The following is a 19469-nucleotide window of genomic DNA, read 5'->3' as shown; positions in this document are numbered from 1 at the left end:
TGAAATCTGAATAAAACATGTAGTACAGTTAATAGTCATGTCCCAGTGTTGGATTCTTCGTTTTGACAAATGAGCCCAATGATGTAATATTAAGGGAAACTGCAACTGAGTATAAGAGGACTCTCTACTGTCCTTGCCCTTTTCTTGAAATCTAAAATAGCATCAAACAACTGTTTAGTCTTCAAGATTTGTTTGGAAAGCATCTCCTCGTTCTCTCCACCAATCTTAATCTATTATGTCGTGAACTTGTCCACTCTGAACAATGTCCGCTTGTCCACTCATGAACTTTGCACTCCCACAGTCAAAAGACCAACCTTAAACATGACTTCCCCAAACCTTCTATATATCCTGTCTTTGCCCCCCCTCCTCTGAAATGCACTTAAAACTTGATCTTGGAAATGGTGATTTTTTTTTTTTTCTTTAACCACAGTATGTAATAACCTCTGCTTTGCTTTCTCCATAGGTTCTTTTGATAGCTCTTCAGTAGGAGCCATTGTTTTAAAAGAGCAAACGTTAAAGACATCTCTTGTGGAAATTGTATGAATCAGAAATTAGATGATATCATAAATTTCTTAATAATTTTCTTTGGTGTGGTAGGGAGGTTATGTATATAAATATCCTTTCTCCTAGAACATGCTTGCTGAATTATTTAGGGGTAAAATGTCTATTTAGCAGTAAACTCTTTAGGGGTAGAGTGTCATGGCACCTGCAATTTATTTTTAAGTGGTTTAGGAAAAAAATACACAAAAAGTATGACAAAGTGTTGACAAATATTAAGTCTATTCTAGGGAGAAGGTAATGGAGGGTGTTCAAGTTTTTTTTCATTTTTCTATACATGTGGAATTTTTCCTGGTAAAATGTTAATAAAAATGATAAATACATATAAATTTCAAATTAAAGGCCATGTAGATCTGTTTAATAGTTGTCTTCAGATTAAACAACACAATAGTTATGACAGTGGCAATTGCATGCTGTTTGAATGGTAGGTAGTTCCACTATACATATTAAAATAATACTGGGATGCACATGTCTGGAATACAGAAAACCCAATCTTGGTTGAGCTGGTACAGTAATGGAAAGAATGCTAGGCTGGGAGTAGGGAGCATAGAGTTTTCTAATCTTGGGTCTGTTCCTATTTAGTAATGAGACCTTGAAGAAATCACTTATCTTTTCTTGATCCTAGTTTCCCTAGTATGAAAAGAGAGAATTAGGTAAGTGCATAGTATTGGATGTTCTAGCCAGAGTCATTAGGCAAGAAGAAGTAAAAAGCATCCAAATTGGAAAGGAAGAAGTAAAATGATCTCTTTTGAAGATGATATGATCTATAGGTAGAAATCCCAAAAGATTCCACAAAAAAATACTGTTAGAACTAGTAAATTCAGCAAAGTAGCAGGATATAAGGGCTTTCCAGATGGTACAGTGGTAAAGCATCTGCCTGCCAATGCAGGAGATGCAAGAGACATGGGTTTGATCCCTATAGTTTTGTAGTGTTGTCTGAAGTCTGGTAGGGTTGTATCTTCAGCTTTGTTCTTTTTTCTCAGGATTACTTTGGCAATTCTGGGTCCTTTATGATTCCATGTAAATTTTAGGATTGGCACTCTTGTAAAAAAAAAAACAAAAACAAAACACTTGACCACATTCGTGAGGGCTTATTTCTTGATTCTCTGTTCCATTGGTCTATATGTATGTCTTTATGCTGTTACTACGCTGTTTTGATTATTGTAGCTTTGTAATAAGCTTGAAAATCAGAAAATATGAGTCATCCATTTTTGTTCTTCTTTTTCAAGATTGTTTTGGCTATTTTGGTCCCCTTGTCATTCCATATGAATTTTAGGAGAGGTTTTCTATTTCTGCAAAAATGTCGTTGAGATTTTGGTAGGGATTGCATTGAATCTGTAGATCACTTTGGGTGGTATTGACAGCTTAACAACATTAAGTCTTCCAGTCCATTAAAAAGGGATGTGTTTTCATTTATGTATATCATCTTTAAATTCTTTCAGCAATGATTTATAGTTTCCATTATACAAGTCTTTAAACTCCTTGCTAAGTTAATTTGTATTTTGTTCTCACTGATGCTATTGTAAATGAAACAGTTTCCTTAATTTTCTCTTCAGATTGTTGTTAGTATACAGAAATTTACCTGATTTTTGTATATTAACTTTATATCCCACCGTGTGCATGCTCAGTCACTCAGTCATGTGTGATTCTTTATGACCCCATGGACTGTAGCCCACCAGACTCCTCTGTCCATGGAATTTTCCAGGCAAGAATACTGGAGCAGGTGGCCATTTCCTACTCCAGGATCTTCCCGACTCAAGGATCAAACCCCCATCTTCTGGGGCTCCTGCACTAGCAAGAAGATTCTTCACCACTAACGCCACCTGGGAAGCCCCAGTAGAAGATCACTCAGCCATAAAAAGAATGCAAGAATGAAATAATGCCATCTGAAGCAACATGGATGGACCTAGATGTTATCATAGTAAGTGAAGTAAGTCAGACAAAGACAAATATCATATGCCATCACTTATATGTGGAATCTAAAAAAGATACAAATGAACTTATTTACAGAATAGAAACAGATTCACAGACATAGAAAACAAATTTATGGTTACCAAAGGGGAAACAAGGGGAGGGATAAGTTAGGAGTTTGGGATTAACAGATACAAATGACTGTATCTAAAATAAACAATGAGGTCCTACTGTATGGCACGGGAATTATATTCAATATCTTATAATAAACTTTAATGGAAAAGAATCTGAAGAGAATATATATATATGTTTATATATATATCTCCACTAAAAAACGGGTAAAAGACTTGAATAGACATTTCTCCAAAGAAGATATTCAGTTCAGTTCAGTCACTCAGTCATGTCCAACTCTTTGTGACCTCATGGACTGCAGCACACCAGGCTTCCCTGTCCATCACCAACTCCCAGAGTTTACCCAAACTCATATCCATTGAGTCGGTGATGCCATCCAACCATCTCATCCTCTGTTGTCCCCTTCTCCTCCCACCTTCAGTTTTTCCCAGCATCAGGGTCTTTTCCAACTAGTCGGTTCTTCGCATCAGGTGGCCAAAGTATTGGAGTTTCAGCTTCAGCATCAGTCCTTCCAATGAATATTCAGGACTGATTTCCTTTAGGATTGACTGGTTTGATCTCTTTGCAGTCCAAGGGACTCTCAAGAGTCTTCTCCAATACCACAGTTCAAAAGCATCAATTCTTCGGCACTCGGCTTTCTTTATAGTCCAACTCTCACATTCATACATGACTACTGGAAAAACCATAGCTTTAACTAGACAGACGTTTGTTGGCAAAGTAATGTCTCTGCTTTTTAATATGCTGTCTAGCTTGGTCATAGCTTTTCTTCCAAGGAGCATGCATCTTTTAATTTCATGGCTTCAGTCACCATCTGCAGTGATTTTGGAGCCCAAGAAAATAAAGTCTCTCACTGTTTCATTGTTTCCCCATCTGTTTGCCGTGAAGTGATGGGACCGGATGCCATGATCTTCATTTTCTGAATGTTGAGTTTTAAGCCAACTTTTTCACTCTCCTCTTTCACTTTCATCAAGAGGCTCTTTAGTTCTTTGCTTTCTGCCATAAGTGTGGGTGTCATCTGCATACCTGAGGTTATCGATATTACTCCCAGCAACTTTGTTTCCAGCTTGTGTTTCATAAAGGCCAATAAGCACATGAAAAGACATTTAACATCAAGAATCATAATGGAAATGCAAATCAAAACTACACTGAGATACCACTTCATACCGTTAGACTGGCAATCATCACAAAAACAAAATAGCAAGGAGAGGATGTGGAGGAATTAGAATATTTGATCACTGTTGATGGCTTGTAAAATGGTCCAACTGCTGTGGAAAACAGTTATAGTGGTTCCTTAGGAAACTAAACATAGAATTAACATATGATCCAGCAATTCCACTTCTGAATATATACCTAAAATAACTAAAAGCAGGGGTCATGATTAGCTATTTGTATACCCACAGTCATAGCAGCATTTTTCACAATAGCTAAAATATAGGTGCAGTCCAAGTGCCAATCTACAGATAAAGGGAAAGGTAAAATATGGTGTATATATATATACAATGCAATATTCAGCTTCCTTCGTACCGTCAGGACATTATGCTAAGTGAAATAAGCCCATCACAAAAAGACAAATACTATATAATCCCACTTACATAAGTTACTTGGAGTAATGAAAATCGTAGAGACAGAAAGCAGATTGAAACGGGAGTTGTTTAATGGATACAGAATTTCAGTCTTTCAGGATAGAAAGAGTTATAGAAACGGATTGTCTTGGTTTCACAACATTATCAACGTATTTTTGACAATTCCTCATTTTCTCAATGTATTTAATACTACTTAACTGTACACTTAAAATCGTTAAGATGGTAAATTTTTTAGGTTTATTTTACCAGAATAAAAAAAAAAACCAGAAAAGAAAATTGTCCACAGGGAAACTCCGAACTAACAGAATATTTTCACGTATTGACTCTACCTATCTTATTTAGGGTGAGAGGAGGTGGTTCTTTCTCCCAAGATGGGTAAAAGATTGACTTGTGTAACTAAATTATGGGTCCAGGGAGACAAAACCTCAACTCAGTAACCAATATAAATGTTTTAATTATTATTCTTCCTGTTTGTCTTCTTTAAAGTCATCCCATAGATAAAACAAAAATGCTTACTTCCCCGCACCGCCCCCCCTCCCAGATGTAACAAAAAAACTTCTGGGTCAGGAATGTTTTGACTACATGCTTGCTTTATACATTACAATTCTATTTGTTATATGTGTGCTTTAATACACAGTGAAGCTGAATATTCTGATAGTTTCATGCTCAGTTTTCTATTCTGGTTTTATATTTTTGGCTTCTCTTTGTTACCTTAGGGTTTTTCCTTATATACAAGTCCCTCAACACATTTCAGTTTATCTGACCTTTGAGGAAGAGTTTTTACACATACTCAGTTTCTACCCGATTGGAATTGTTAGCTTGGATGAAAACAAAACAAAAACAAAACTGAGGGGGACTTTTGCTTCATGCCAGGATGTGGTAAAGAGACTGAATTCACACTGTCATGTTAAACAAACAAAAATAGACAAAATGTATGAGAAAAAAGGTGTATCCTTTTTATGCTGTAACAGACTACCGCAAACTTTGTGGCTTAAAGTAACGCCAACTTATTTTGCATTTCTGACAGTCAGAGTCTGAAATGGATCTCACTGGGCTGAAACTGAAGTGTTTGCAGGAAGATTTAGGGAAGAATCTGTTTCCTTGATTTTTCTAGATTGTGAGCCTGGAAAAGTGGCTTATGCGTTCATTAATATAGCTCCCTTCCATCTTCAGACGGCTCTGCTGCTGTCTTTACATCTCCTTCTCTGACTCTTAACCCTCCTGCATCTTATTTCACTTATAAGGATGCTTGTTATGACCTTGTTAAATCAATATTTCCTAATCATAGCAGAAGGTGTGCTGTGGTGAGCCACAGTTCAGCAACAGGCTACCAGAGAAGTTGAAATAGATTTATTACTTCTCTAGAAAGTACACGACACCCCTTGAGAAGCTACACGTTGAAGTCGAAGTGAAGGTGGGGAAGGAAGGCTATAGGGCCCGGGGCACATGCCTTGGTTTTAGGATCTGTGGGTGGAATGCTTTGGGCTTTCTGGCTTAGAACAGAGTGGTCAATTCAAACCAAAAGAAGCTGAGTTCTCGTAATTTTTTCAGAGGTCTTATCTAAAGGGCATTCGAGACGGCCATGAGAGGTGGGGGAGAGGTTGGGGAAACTCATATCAAGGACTCACATTTGTTTGTGACTCTGCAGGGTCTTAAACTGATATTAGCCCCCCTCATGCAAGTGCAGGCCCTGGATAACAGCCTGCAGCAGATATATTACATAGAGAAGAAGAAAGATGGAAAAACCTAAGAGATTTCTTGTTGGAAATTATACAAAGTAGAATGTGGTGAAGTACTATATGTGAAACACTAAAAGAAAAAAAAATCCTGTCAACCTCACCTTCTAAACTCATTGAAAATATCTTTCAAAAAGGAAGGCAAGATACTTTGCTATATATACAAAGCTGAAAGAATTTAATGCCTGCAAAATTGTGCTGCAAGAAATACTAAAATAAATCCCCCAAGGAGAAGGAGACCGATAACAAGATGAAAACCTAAAACTACATAAAGGAATGAAGAGCACTGGAAATGGTGAAAATGTGGGTAAATATAAAATATTCTTTTCTTCCTATTTAAGATATTAAAAAATATATAATTGGCTGGCCAGTCTCAAGAGACTACTTATTATATGAGTCTATTTATCTGAAATGGCCAGAAGAGGTATGTCTGGAGAGACAGAAAGTAGATTAGTGGTTGTCAGGCACTGGTTGGGGGAGGGCAGGGGATAGGGAGAAAATGGAGAGTGACTGCTAATGGGTATGGGGTTTCTTTTTAGGGTGATGAAAATGTTCTAAAGTTGACAGTGATAAAAATTGCACAACTCTATAAATATACTAAAGACCACATATATTGTGCTGCTGCCTGATATTTGCTGTACTAAGTGGGCTGTAGTATGTAAGAACTCTAAAGTATGGCCAAGAGAAAGAGTAAAAATTATATAGGGTGTTAACTTCTTACACAAAGAAATGGAAAATTCTGTTATATGTCAGACAACACTCCTAAATGAATGTCATATTTACCTCATGTCCTGATATATACATATACTAATACTACACTTAATATTTACATCAAATGCAAACGTTTATCTAATATTTGCTGATGATAAATTGTACAGAAGAGCAGCCCTGCAAATTGTAGCCAAGACCAACGTTCTTTTGCTCCCTGATTGTTCGCTTCTGTGTAGTGCAGCATTCTTGCCATTAGGTGGCAGTCGAAATCAAGACAATGATTAAACTGTTCCCTTGTGGCTCAGCTGGTAAAGAATCCGCCTGCAACGCGGGAGACCTGGGTTCGATCCCTGGGTTGGGAACATCCCCTGGAGAAGGGAAAGGCTACCCACTCCAGTATTCTGGCCTGGAGAATTCCATGGACTATACAGTTCATGGGATCATAAAGAGTCTGACACGACTGATTGACTTTCACTTTCACCTTAACGTGTACTGCTGCTGCTGCTGCTGTTGCTAAGTCGCTTCAGTCGTGTCCGACTCTGTGCGACCCCATAGACTGCAGCCCACCAGGCTCCCCCATCCCTGGGATTCTCCAGGCAAGAACACTGGAGTGGGTTGCCATTTCCTTCTCCAATGATTTATAATTTATATTATTCAGTGGACATGTTTCTGAGAAGTCTTGTGAAAATTGTAAGATTCTAAATAATCCAACGTTTTTTTAAACCAGAGTTATTTGACAAGGCAAATCAGCACCCATAAGAGATAAGTTCTTTTTTTTTTAAAGAAAGAAGCTTTCTAAAAACTGAAGTATCATATACACAAAATGCACAAAGTTAAGTGCTGCCAATTGGAAGTATCACTATAAAGTGAAAACACTTATATAAGCATCACCCAGATAAAGTGAAAGAACACTACCAGCATCTCAGAGGACCCCCTTGAGTTCCCTCCCAATCATTACCCTCTTCTCTCCAGAGTTAAACATTATCTAGACCTCTAACATTATATTTAGTTTTTCTTGCTTTGAGAAAATATACAAATGTAACTGTGTATTATATATTCTTTGTGTCTGGCTTCTTTCATTCAATATTTTTGTTACTTGTTGATGTATTTCATTCTTTTTTTTGGTAATTTATTTTATTATATTAATGTACTTCTATTTATCCATTCCATTACTGAAGGAAATTTGGGTTGTTTCTGGTTAGCTATTAGAAATAATTGCTGCTATGTACATACTTGTAGATGCCTTTTGTTGCACATATGAATGAATTATTTTGAGTAGATATCTAGAAGTAGAATTATTGGGTCATATAGCATGTGATAGCCCATTGTTCCACATTTTTACCAACATTTGGTATTATCAACCTTTTGAATTTTAACCATTCTGATATACATGTAGCAATCTTTCATTGCGGGGTTTAATATCCATGTCTCTGGTGTCTAGTAATATTAAACACTTTTTAATGTATTTATAGACTATTTGAATATTTTCTTAAGTGAAGTGCTGATTCAGGTATTTTGCCATTTTTTTATTGTGTGGTCTATTTTATTGTTTTATAGTTCCTTACATAGTCTAGATATGAGTCTTTTGTTGGGCATATATATTGCTAATATATTCCTTCATTCTAGGCTTTTCATTGTCTTAGAAGAACTTTTTGATAAATTTTAATGTAATTTATCATTTTTTTCCTTTATGGTTAGTGCTTTTTGTATCCTATTTAAAAAATTTCCACCTATACTGTCATGAAGATGATCTATGGTATGTTCTAGAAGTTTCATTGTATTAATTTTCACAGATCAAAAGTCTACCTGGAATTGGATTTTGTGTATATCATATGAAGTAGGGGTAAGATTTATTTTTTTTTCCATGTGGTTATTTAGGTGATGCAGCACCATTTGTGAAAGAGGCTGTAGCTTTTCTACTCTGCAGTGCTAACTTGGATGTTTTATGTTCAGATTTTTTAAAGCTGTATCAAATTTATGTAAAATAATGTTCATCTTTTACAAAGTTCATCATTTGGTAGAGCTTTCTGGGGGAAAATGTCATGAAAATCCTTTAATATGTAGACAGTTGTACAACTTTGACAAAACCTGAGCACATTTGATTATAACACGGTATAGTTTCATCATTATCCAAAATGTATTGCATTTTCTGGGGAGTTTAAAACTCTCCTTTCTTGGGGGAATTTAAAGTAAAGGATAAACAATTTTCTTGAAGTGAAGCAGATTATATAGACTTAGAGATGAACCTGTTGACACTTTAAAATCAATTAATCAACCTCAAAGCTTGCATTAAACTTTCTTGTTAACTGATCTGATACAAATCTTCGAAGATTTTAGTTACCATGCAGTTGGGGAAGTATGAACAGATTCAACCGTTAGAAAACAAACATAATAATGTAAATAATATATATTAAAAATAATATAAACAAATGTTTTCACTCCTACCTCTTCATAGTAGGCTTGGTAAAGAATGAAGAAAACAAACCATGAATTCTGTCCCCAGATGTTTAAAAAACAAGACTGTGTCGTTTTAAACAAGAGGTATTATATTCTAAAATTATTTCTGTACTTTATATCTTTTATTCTTTTTTTTAAATTTTATTTTATTTTTAAACTTTACAGTATTGTATTGGTTTTGCCAAATATCGAAATGAATCCGCCACAGGTATACATGTGTTCCCCATCCTGAACCCTCCTCGCTCCTCCCTCCCCATACCATCCCTCTGGGTTGTCCCAGTGCACCAGCCCCAAGCATCCAGTATTGTGCACCGAACCTGGACTGGCGACTCATTCCATATATGATATTATATGTATTTCAATGCCATTCTCCCAAATCATCCCACCCTCTCCCTCTCCCACAGAGTCCAAAAGACTGTCATTATACAGAGTGAAGTAAGCCAGAAAGAAAAACACCAATACAGTATACTAACACATATATATGGAATTTAGAAAGATGGTAATAATAACTCTGTATACGAGACAGCAAAAGAGACACAGATGTATAGAACAGTCTTTTGGACTCTTTTATTCTTTAATGTAGATTAACTCATTTACTATTTCTTGAAATTTATGATTATAAATTTTCATAGATGGCCTTATCTGGCTGTCTTTCTATTTAAGCCTTGCCAAATCATCTCTTGTACTTAAATACATTAAAATATATATCTGCAAATATACTTCCTTAGAAAAGCAGCAATGGAAAAGATAACATGTTTAGATTAGAAATTTGGGAGTCATAGTTGAATTGACTTTCTCTACACTTAAAAATAATCAACCTTAAGGTTGCTTCATTTTTTTTTTTGTTTGTTTGTTTTCTTCATGGTTAATAAGCACTTAACTCACCTCTGCTGAACTTTTGCCAGGAATGTGGAAGTCATTGTTGCTTTCATGGTCTTTCTGAATTCTTTTGATTAATTTTTAAACACTTTCTTTTAATCTGGATTTCTGAACAGGTTTTAAAATGGTAACAAACTGATGTCATTTTCACATGCCATTTAAAAAAACTTTCAAGTTTGAGGGAATTTATTTATTTTTTAAAAATCTACAAACATTTCTGTGAATTTCACAAATTTAAAATAATTAGCTCTTACCAGTTCTTTTCCTGTACAGAAAAGAAAAGTTATTATTTCATAAGTAACTTTCACTTTAAGATTTCTTTTAAATGATATTTTAATTCCAGTTTATTGATAATTTGAAAGCAAACTAAGAATGAGATAACAGGTATTTGACATAAAATAATCTAAAAATCAATGCTGGAAATATGACTTACCTATATCTACAGGCAACTTTAAAGCTTATTCTTTAAATAATGATGGATTCTCGTTTAATTTAATCCATTATTTAACTTAATCTTATTATTTAATCCATTATTATCTGGAACCTTTCATATCCATTTATTAATGTTAATTGAGTACCTATTCTGCGCCGAGAATAAATCTGTCCTCAAAGAAGACAGATACGTTAGAACACTGAGTTGTAATCTGCTTAGAGGACAGTAAGAACATACAAAGAAGCATCAACTTCAACGTCAGGAGAGTAAAAGAAGAGGGCAAGGGAGATTCACAGAAGACTTCTCAGGGTCATCACACGTGAGATTTTGCACTTTAGATCTTGTAAGAGTTAACCAGATGGAGAGGGACACACGCACAGAGCCTTGATAGGGTACCCAGGCAGTTGTGCAACTACCCACAGCTGGGATGGCTGGAGTTTAGGAACAAGGGCCAAGGAAAGAAGGAGATGGGCAGAGGGGTAGTTAGAGGCCATATATATCATGCAGTTTCTTGAATATTATCATTCTAGAGAAAGTACAAAATTCACAGTTCTGTAAATTTTTTTTTCTTAAAAATGTGAACTTAAGGGTTTTAGTGTGACTATCCTTCCTGTGTCTTTAACCAACAAAATATTTAGGATCCATCATGGGAAAATGTGGATCACTATCTTCCAAAGAATAAAGGAAATGCTACCCATAATGACCTCAGAAAATTAAATATGAAAGCTGAAGGAGAATTTGTAAGAATGCCCAGGACTACCGTCAATAGAAGAATACCAGACACTATTTTCTAAGGCACAGGTTCATAATAAGGTCCAGAGTTGTTTTTGTAAATGAGTCAAATGCATTGCATACATTGTGGTACAGTCATGTAATTTATGGCATTCCTTTCCACTGGGCATAGTGGACCAGAAGTAGAACGCTAAGAAAAGGGAATAAAAATTATTTTTTTTCCTCAGCATTTGTGTTTGCTAATTTTGCTGAAATGGAGAGAGAGCAGGGGTAAAGAAGAGACACCATTTTTTAAGGCTGGTTTCAGAAGAATGACCCAAGTACTGCTCCAGCACACTCACCTGGGGGCAGTTTTCTCTTTGCAGATTTAATCCTGAAAACTGAAGTTGTTCCTTCAATATTAAAGAACATCTGCTGTGTAGTGGGTAGGAGGTTGTCAAAGGTTGAGAAATAACCAAAGGAAAACCCAGGAATCACTGAAGTAGTAATGAGTAAAAGGTTATTGTGCACATACCAAAAAGAACAGCCTGCAAACTGGGAGCGCTCAAACCAAAACATGGAATGAGGCTCAGGGGTATGTTATCATAAAGTAGCTTACATAGTGAGAAAACAGGACCATTTACTCTTCACAGTGGTTGGTTATCATATTAATTTTCAGTGGTTACATCATATCAACCTTGGATAACAGTACAAATTCTGTTTATGATTTCCAGAGTAAGCAGGGAAAAGACTAATAGAGTTTTGCCAAGAAAATGCACTGGTCATAACAAACACCCTCTTCCAACAACACAAGAGAAGACTCTATACATGGACATCACCAGATGGTCAACACCGAAATCAGATTGATTATATTCTTTGCAGCCAAAGATGGAGAAGCTCTGTACAGTCAGCAAAAACAAGACCAGGAGCTGACTGTGTCTCAGATCATGAACTCCTTATTGCCAAATTCAGACTTAAATTGAAGAAAGTAGGGAAAACCACTAGACCATTCAGGTATGACCTAAATCAAATCCCTTATGATTATACAGTGGAAGTGAGAAATAGATTTAAGGGCCAAGGCCTGATGAACTATGGAATGAGGTTTGTGACATTGTACAGGAGATAGGTATCAAGACCATCCCCATGGAAAAGAAATGCAAAAAAGCAAAATGGCTGTCTGGGGAGGCCTTACAAATAGCTGTGAAAAGAAGAGAAGCAAAAAGCAAAGGAGAAAAGGAAAGATATAAACATCTGAATGCAGAGTTCCAAAGAATAGCAAGAAGAGGTAAGAAAGCCTTCTTCAGAGATCAATGCAAAGAAATAGAGGAAAACAACAGAATGGGAAAGACTAGAGAGCTCTTCAAGAAAATCAGAGATACCAAAGGAACATTTTATGCAAAGATGGGCTCGATAAAGGACAGAAATGGTATGGACCTAACAGAAGCAGAAGATATTAAGAAGAGATGGTGAGAATACACAGAAGAACTGTACAAAAAAGATTTTCACGATCCAGATAATCACGATGGTGTGATCACTGACCTAGAGCCAGACATCCTGAAATGTGAAGTCAAGTGGGCCTTAGAAAGCATCACTATGAACAAAGCTAGTGGAGATGATGGAATTCCAGTAGAGCTATTCCAAATCCTGAAAGATGATGCTGTGAAAGTGCTGCACTCAATATGCCAGCAAATTTGGAAAACTCAGCAGTGGCCACAGGACTGGAAAAGGTCAGTTTTTATTCCAATCCCAAAAAAGGAAATGCCAAAGAATGCTCAAACTACCGCACAATTGTACTCATCTCACACGCTAGTAAAGTAATGCTCAAAATTCTCCGAGCCAGGCTTCAGCAATATGTGAACCGTGAACTTCCTGATGTTCAAGCTGGTTTTAGAAAAAGCAGAGGAACCAGAGATCAAACTGCCAACATCCTCTGGATCATGGAAAAAGCAAGAGAGTTCCAGAAAAACATCTATTTCTGCTTTATTGACTATGCCAAAGCCTTTGACTGTGTAGATCACAATAAACTGTGGAAAATTCTGAAAGAGATGGGAATACCAGACCACCTGACCTGCCTCTTGAGAAATGTGTATGTAGGTCAGGAAGCAACAGTTAGAACTGGATATGGAACAACAGACTTGTTCCAAATAGGAAAAGGAGTATTGTCAAGGCTGTATATTGTCACCCTGTTTATTTAACTTATATGCAGAGTACATCATGAGAAACAGTGGACTGGAAGAAACACAAGCTGGAATCAAGATTGCTGGGAGAAATCTCAATAACCTCAGATATGCAGATGACACCACCCTTATGGCAGAAAGTGAAGAGGAACTCAAAAGCCTCTTGATGAAAGTGAAAGTGGAGAGGGAAAAAGTTGGCTTAAAGCTCAACATTCAGAAAACGAAGATCATGGCATCTGGTCCCATCACTTCATGGGAAATAGATGGGTAAACAGTGGAAACAGTGAGAGATTGTATTTTGGGGGGCTCCAAAATCACTGCAGATGGTGACTGCAGCCATGAAATTAAAAGACGCTTACTCCTTGGAAGGAAAGTTATGACCAACCTAGATAGCGTATTCAAAAGCAGAGACATTTCTTTGCCAACAAGGTTCGTCTAGTCAAGGCTATGGTTTTTCCAGTGGTCATGTATGGATGTGAGAGTTGGACTGTGAAGAAGGCTGAGTGCCGAAGAATTGATGCTTTTGAACTGTGGTGTTGGAGAAGACTCTTGAGAGTCCCTGGGACTGCAAGGAGATCCAACCAGTCCATTCTAAAGGAGATCGGTCCTGGGTGTTCTTTAGAAGGAATGATGCTAAAGCTGAAACTCCAGTACTTTGGCCTCCTCATGTGAAGAGTTGACTCATTGGAAAAGACTCTGATGCTGGGAGGGATTGGGGGCAAGAGGAGAAGGGGATGCCAGGGGATGAGATGGCTGGATGGCATCACTGACTCGATGGACGTGAGTCTGGGTGTACTCCGGGAGTTGGTGATGGACACGGAGGCCTGGCGTGCTGCGATTCATGGGTTCACAAAGAGTCGGACACGACTGAGCAACTGAACTGAACTGAACTGAACTGAAGAAAGAAATGATCCAGGTCAGGTAAGTCTCCCCCAAACAAGCTAAATTAAGCTTTATTTCTTTGTCAAAGGGATTTCGTGCTCGGAATTTTCAAGGTCGATCTCCCTTTGTATTTAACAAGATAAATTGTGAACAGGTGGGCTGTTTTCTGATGCAGGTTCCTGACATAGAGAATTCCTATGATTCCAGAACACTAGCAAGGGTTTCAGGAATGGCAGATTTTGCTAATCCTGGCCACAGCCACTAGAACTGAAGAAAAGGCAAGTTACTTAACAGAGGGGTAAGCAACTCCTCAATTACTCCATGTACTCTAGTAGCCCAAAACATTAATTCAGAGTCTTAAATATTGAGCTGTTTCCTGTCTCACCATCCAGAGTGTGGACAGATTTGACTCACCTGTCAGTTCTACACAGGTACCCTTCAGCATAGCTAAAGTGAGTCATTCATTTTGGGGGGTTTTTCCTGGGAAATACAGGGGATGGTATGTGTGTGAGAGTGGAGTGTGTGTATTTGCATTTGTTGTTTTTAGCAAATGCCATAGTTGGAAGCAATGATGCTAAAGTATGAAACTCCAGTACTTTGGCCACCTCATGCGAAGAGTTGACTCATTGGAAAAGACTCTGATGCTGGGAGGGATTGGGGGCAGGAAGAGAAGGGGACGACAGAGCATGAGATGGCTGGATGGCATCACTAACTCGATGGACGTGAGTCTGAGTGAACTCTGGGAGTTGGTGAGGTACAGGGAGGCCTGGCGTGCTGCGATTTATGGGGTCACAAAGAGTTGGACACGACTGAGCGACTGATCTGATAAATAGTGTGTGTGTGTGTGTGTGTGTGTGTGTGTGTGTGTGTTCGCGTGCGCACACATGTGATTTCAATGTATAATCAAAATACATTGGGGAGTTAAAAAAAGAACCACAGACGAACATTATGGCTCAACTGCTGGAAATTTAGAAATTCTGACAATAGGCCTAGTGTGAAGCCTTGGCACTGTTATTTTTGCAATTTTAGGTAGATAACGTGGATAAAACAGTAAAATTAAATAGTACAAAAAAGTAATAATGAAAAATAAAACATCTTTTCACCTGAGTCTCCAAGTTCCCCTCTCCTTCAGTTTCTTGTGTGTCTTTCCAGAGGTATTCTCTGCATATAAATACATATTTTTTAAAGTTCCTCCCTTGAAACAAAAATGATAGCATCCTCTTACCGATGCTCTCAACCTTGTCAAGCACAAATTTTTAAATAAAATCTCCAAGAGATTTTGAAACAAATTCTTCATTAAGAGCCACTGAAAAAAGCTATGCTTTTGTTCCTCAGAAAAAGCTATAGGCAGTTATTTAAAATTTTTTATGTCCCATTTCAAGTGTTTACCAACTCCCTCAAACCCATGGTCCAAATTCATCTGGTTGAGAGTCCCTGACCTAGGGTGTTTAGGATCAGCCTGCATACTTAGTAATGCCACCAGATAAAAAAGAGGATGTCCAGTTAACCTTGAATTTCAGATAGACAACAAATAATTTTTTTTTTACTGTAACTGTGTTCCATGTAATAATTGCAATATCTGAAACAAATTTAACGGGGAGTCCTATATTTTTGCTACATATGGCAGCTCTACAGAACATTTTGACCTACTGGTAGCTATTTCAACTAATTCTCTGTAGATTGTTCTGTATTAGAGATGACCTCTTATAACTATAGGACCAGCCTCTTCAGGCTAAAGCCAATCCTCGGAATTTAACCAGAAATTGGATTGCTGTTGGCTTATTTTGAAATATGTGGCTTTAACTTGTTGTTTTTTCTAATGAGATAAAACTGTATTATAAATTTAAATATATAAATTTATATAGTATAAAACTATGATAAATTTATAATATATAAATTTATATATTATAAAACTGTATTATAATTATAGTGACCAACAAAGTGGTCACTAAAATTAAAAAATTCTAGAGTTTATATATAGTAGATCATTTTTCTTTCAAAGAATTTAAAATATCTAAAGTCTGAGATATTTTGGTATTTAAAATAAGCATTAAAATCTTAGCTAATTGGGTTTGGACAAGGAGGAAGAGAACCAGCCTAAAGGTGTTTTTTTAAAGTGTAACTGACAACGTTAGTTTCAGGTATACAGCCTAATGATTTGCATTTGTATACATCCTGAAATGATTACTACTGTAAGTCTACTGAGAAGTAACTTTTATTGATTAATTAAATAATCTTTATTATGAAAAGAAGTAATATTAAGTCAGTGCTTAATATTATTTGATTAAGCATAAGTTTGAGCATTCTTTGGCATTGCCTTTCTTTGGGATTGGAATAAAAACTGACCTTTTCCAGCCCTGTGGCCGCTGCTGAGTTTTCCAAATTTGCTGGCATGTTGAGTGCAGCACTTTCACAGCATCATCTTTCAGGATTTGGATTCAACTGGAATTCCATCATCTCCACTAGCTTTGTTTATAGTGATGCTTTCTAAGGCCCACGTGACTTCACAGTCCAGGATGTCTGGCTCTAGGTGAGTGATCACACCATCGTGATTATCTTGGTCGTGAAGATCATTTTTGTACAGTTCTTCTGTGTTCTGTGTTAGAGTATTTGTCCGTGTATTCTTGCCATCTCTTCTTAATATCTTCTGCTTCTGTTAGGTCCATACCATTTCTGTCCTTTATTGAGCCCATCTTTGTATGAAATGTTCCCTTGGTATCTCTAATTTTCTTGAAGAGATCTCTAGTCTTTCCCATTCTGTTGTTTTCCTCTATTTCTCTGCACAGATCGCTGAGGAAGGCTTTCTTATCTCTTCTTGCTATTCTTTGGAACTCTGCATTCAGATGCTTATATCTTTCCTTTTCTCCATTGCTTTTTGCTTCTCTTCCTTTATAGCTATTTGTAAGGCCTCCCCAGACAGCCATTTTGCTTTTTGCATTTCTTTTCCATGGGGATGGTCTTGATACCTGTCTCCTGTACAATGTCACAAACCTCCATCCATAGTTCATCAGGCACTCTATCAGATCTAGTCCCTTAAATCTATTTCTCACTTCCACTGTATAATCATAAGGGATTTGATTTAGGTCATACCTGAATGGTCTAGTGGTTTTCCCTTCTTTCTTCAGTTTAAGTCTGAATTTGGCAATAAGGAGTTCATGATCTGAGACACAGTCAGCTTCCGGTCTCGTTTTTGCTGACTGTATAGAGCTTCTCCATCTTTGGCTGCAAAGAATATAATCAATCTGATTTCAGTGTTGACCATCTGGTGACTTGTGTTTTTGGAAGAGGGTGTTTGCTATGACCAGTGTGTTCTCTTGGGAAAACTCTATTAGCCTTTGCCCTGCTTCATTCCATATTCCAAGGCCAAATTTGCCTGTTACTCCAGGTGTTTTTAGAAAAGGCAGAGGAACCAGAGATCAAATTGCCAACATCCACTGGATCATGGAAAAAGCAAGAGGGTTCCACAAAAACATCTATTTCTGCTTTATTGACTATGCCAAAGCCTTTGACTGTGTGGATCACAATAAACTGTGGAAAATTATGAAAGAGATGGGAATACCAAACCACCTGACCTGCCTCTTGAGAAACCTAAATACAGGTCAGGAAGCAACAGTTAGAACTGGACATGGAACAACAGACTGGTTCCAAATAGGAAAAGGAGTATGTCAAGGCTGTATATTGTCACCCTGCTTATTTAACTTATATGCAGACTACATCATGAGAAATGCTGGGCTGGAAGAAGCACAAGCTGGAATCAAGATTGTTGGGAGAAATATCAATAATGTCAGATATGCAGATGACACCACCCTTATGGCAGAAAGTGAAGAGGAACTAAAAAGGCTCTTGATGAAAGTGAAAGAGAAGAGTGAAAAAGTTGGCTTAAAGCTCAAGATTCAGAAAACGAAGATCATGGCATCCGGTCCCATCACTTCATGGGAAATAGATGGGGAAACAGTGGAAACAGTGTCAGATTTTATTTTTCTGGGCTCCAAAATCACTGCAGATGGTGATTGCAGCCATGAAATTAAAAGACACTTACTCCTTGGAAGGAAAGTTATGACCAACCTAGATAGCATATTGAAAAGCAGAGACATTACTTTGCCAACAAAGGTTCGACTAGTCAAGGCTATGGTTTTTCCTGTGGTCATATATGGATGTGAGAGTTGGACTATGAAGAAAGCTAAACGCCGAAGAATTGATGCTTTTGAAGTGTGGTGTTGGAGAAGACTCTTGAGAGTCCCTCGGACTGCAAGAAGATCCAGCCAGTCCATACTAAAGGAGATCAGTCCTGGGTGTTCTTTGGAAGGACTGATGCTAAAGCTGAAACTCCAGTACTTTGGCCACCTCATGTGAAGAGTTGACTCATTGGAAAAGACTCTGATGCTGGGAGGGATTGGGGGCAGGAGGAGAAGGGGACGACAGAGGATGAGATGGCTGGATGGCATTGCCGACTCGATGGACCTGAGTCTGAGTGAACTCCAGGAGTTGGTGATGGACAGGGAGGCCTGGCGTGCTGAAATTCATGGGGTCACAAAGAGTCAGACACGACTGAACGACTTAACTGAACTGAACTGAAGCATAAGTAGTATAAAATCCTGAAAAGGAAGATGAAAAATTGTGAGTTATAACTTCTAAAATGTATCAATAACATAATAATAATAAATATCAAATGAAAAAGACTTACAAATTTTAGAATCCTAATATGCAACAACAGAAACAAGGGTTACCATAGTGGGTATGATTCTGTTACATAGGAAATGAAGAAAAAATTATGATCTGGTTATATCCTGTGTATTCCAAATACATTTGAATTGGACTCAATAAAATTAAAATTTATTATTCCACTTAGTAGCTAATACTTTATTTTCATTTCCTTCACTGATAATACGCATTGGGTTAAACAGTGGTGTGCTGAGGTTTAGTAATTAGTTCTCCAAGGGAAAAAAAAAACCCTGATTTATAATATTTGCCAATTTCTGTGGCATGAACACTCTCACCATGACAGATGCTAATCTAACATTTTAAACAACCTGTTTGCAAAATTCCTGAGAACTTAACAAGTGTCCCTTATGAGCATATAAAAGCTGGTTTTATTTCTATTAGTGCATATGATACATCTGATTGGATTTTATAAAAAGAAAATAGAGAACTAAGTGTTCTTTTTGTTAACTGATGTGTATATCTTGAAATTTTGTCGACCGGCCCCCTCCCAAAAGAATCCTACTACAACAGCAAAAAGGGAATACTTTAAACATTTAATTAGTGGAAATTTTGAATGGGCTTGCAAAGGTTTAATAAA

The sequence above is a fragment of the Bos javanicus genome, chromosome 3 (assembly GCF_032452875.1).
Source record: "Bos javanicus breed banteng chromosome 3, ARS-OSU_banteng_1.0, whole genome shotgun sequence".
Lineage (NCBI taxonomy): Eukaryota > Metazoa > Chordata > Mammalia > Artiodactyla > Bovidae > Bos > Bos javanicus.
The sequence above is the reverse complement of the archived record's forward strand: the minus strand, read 5'-3'. Positions refer to the sequence as shown.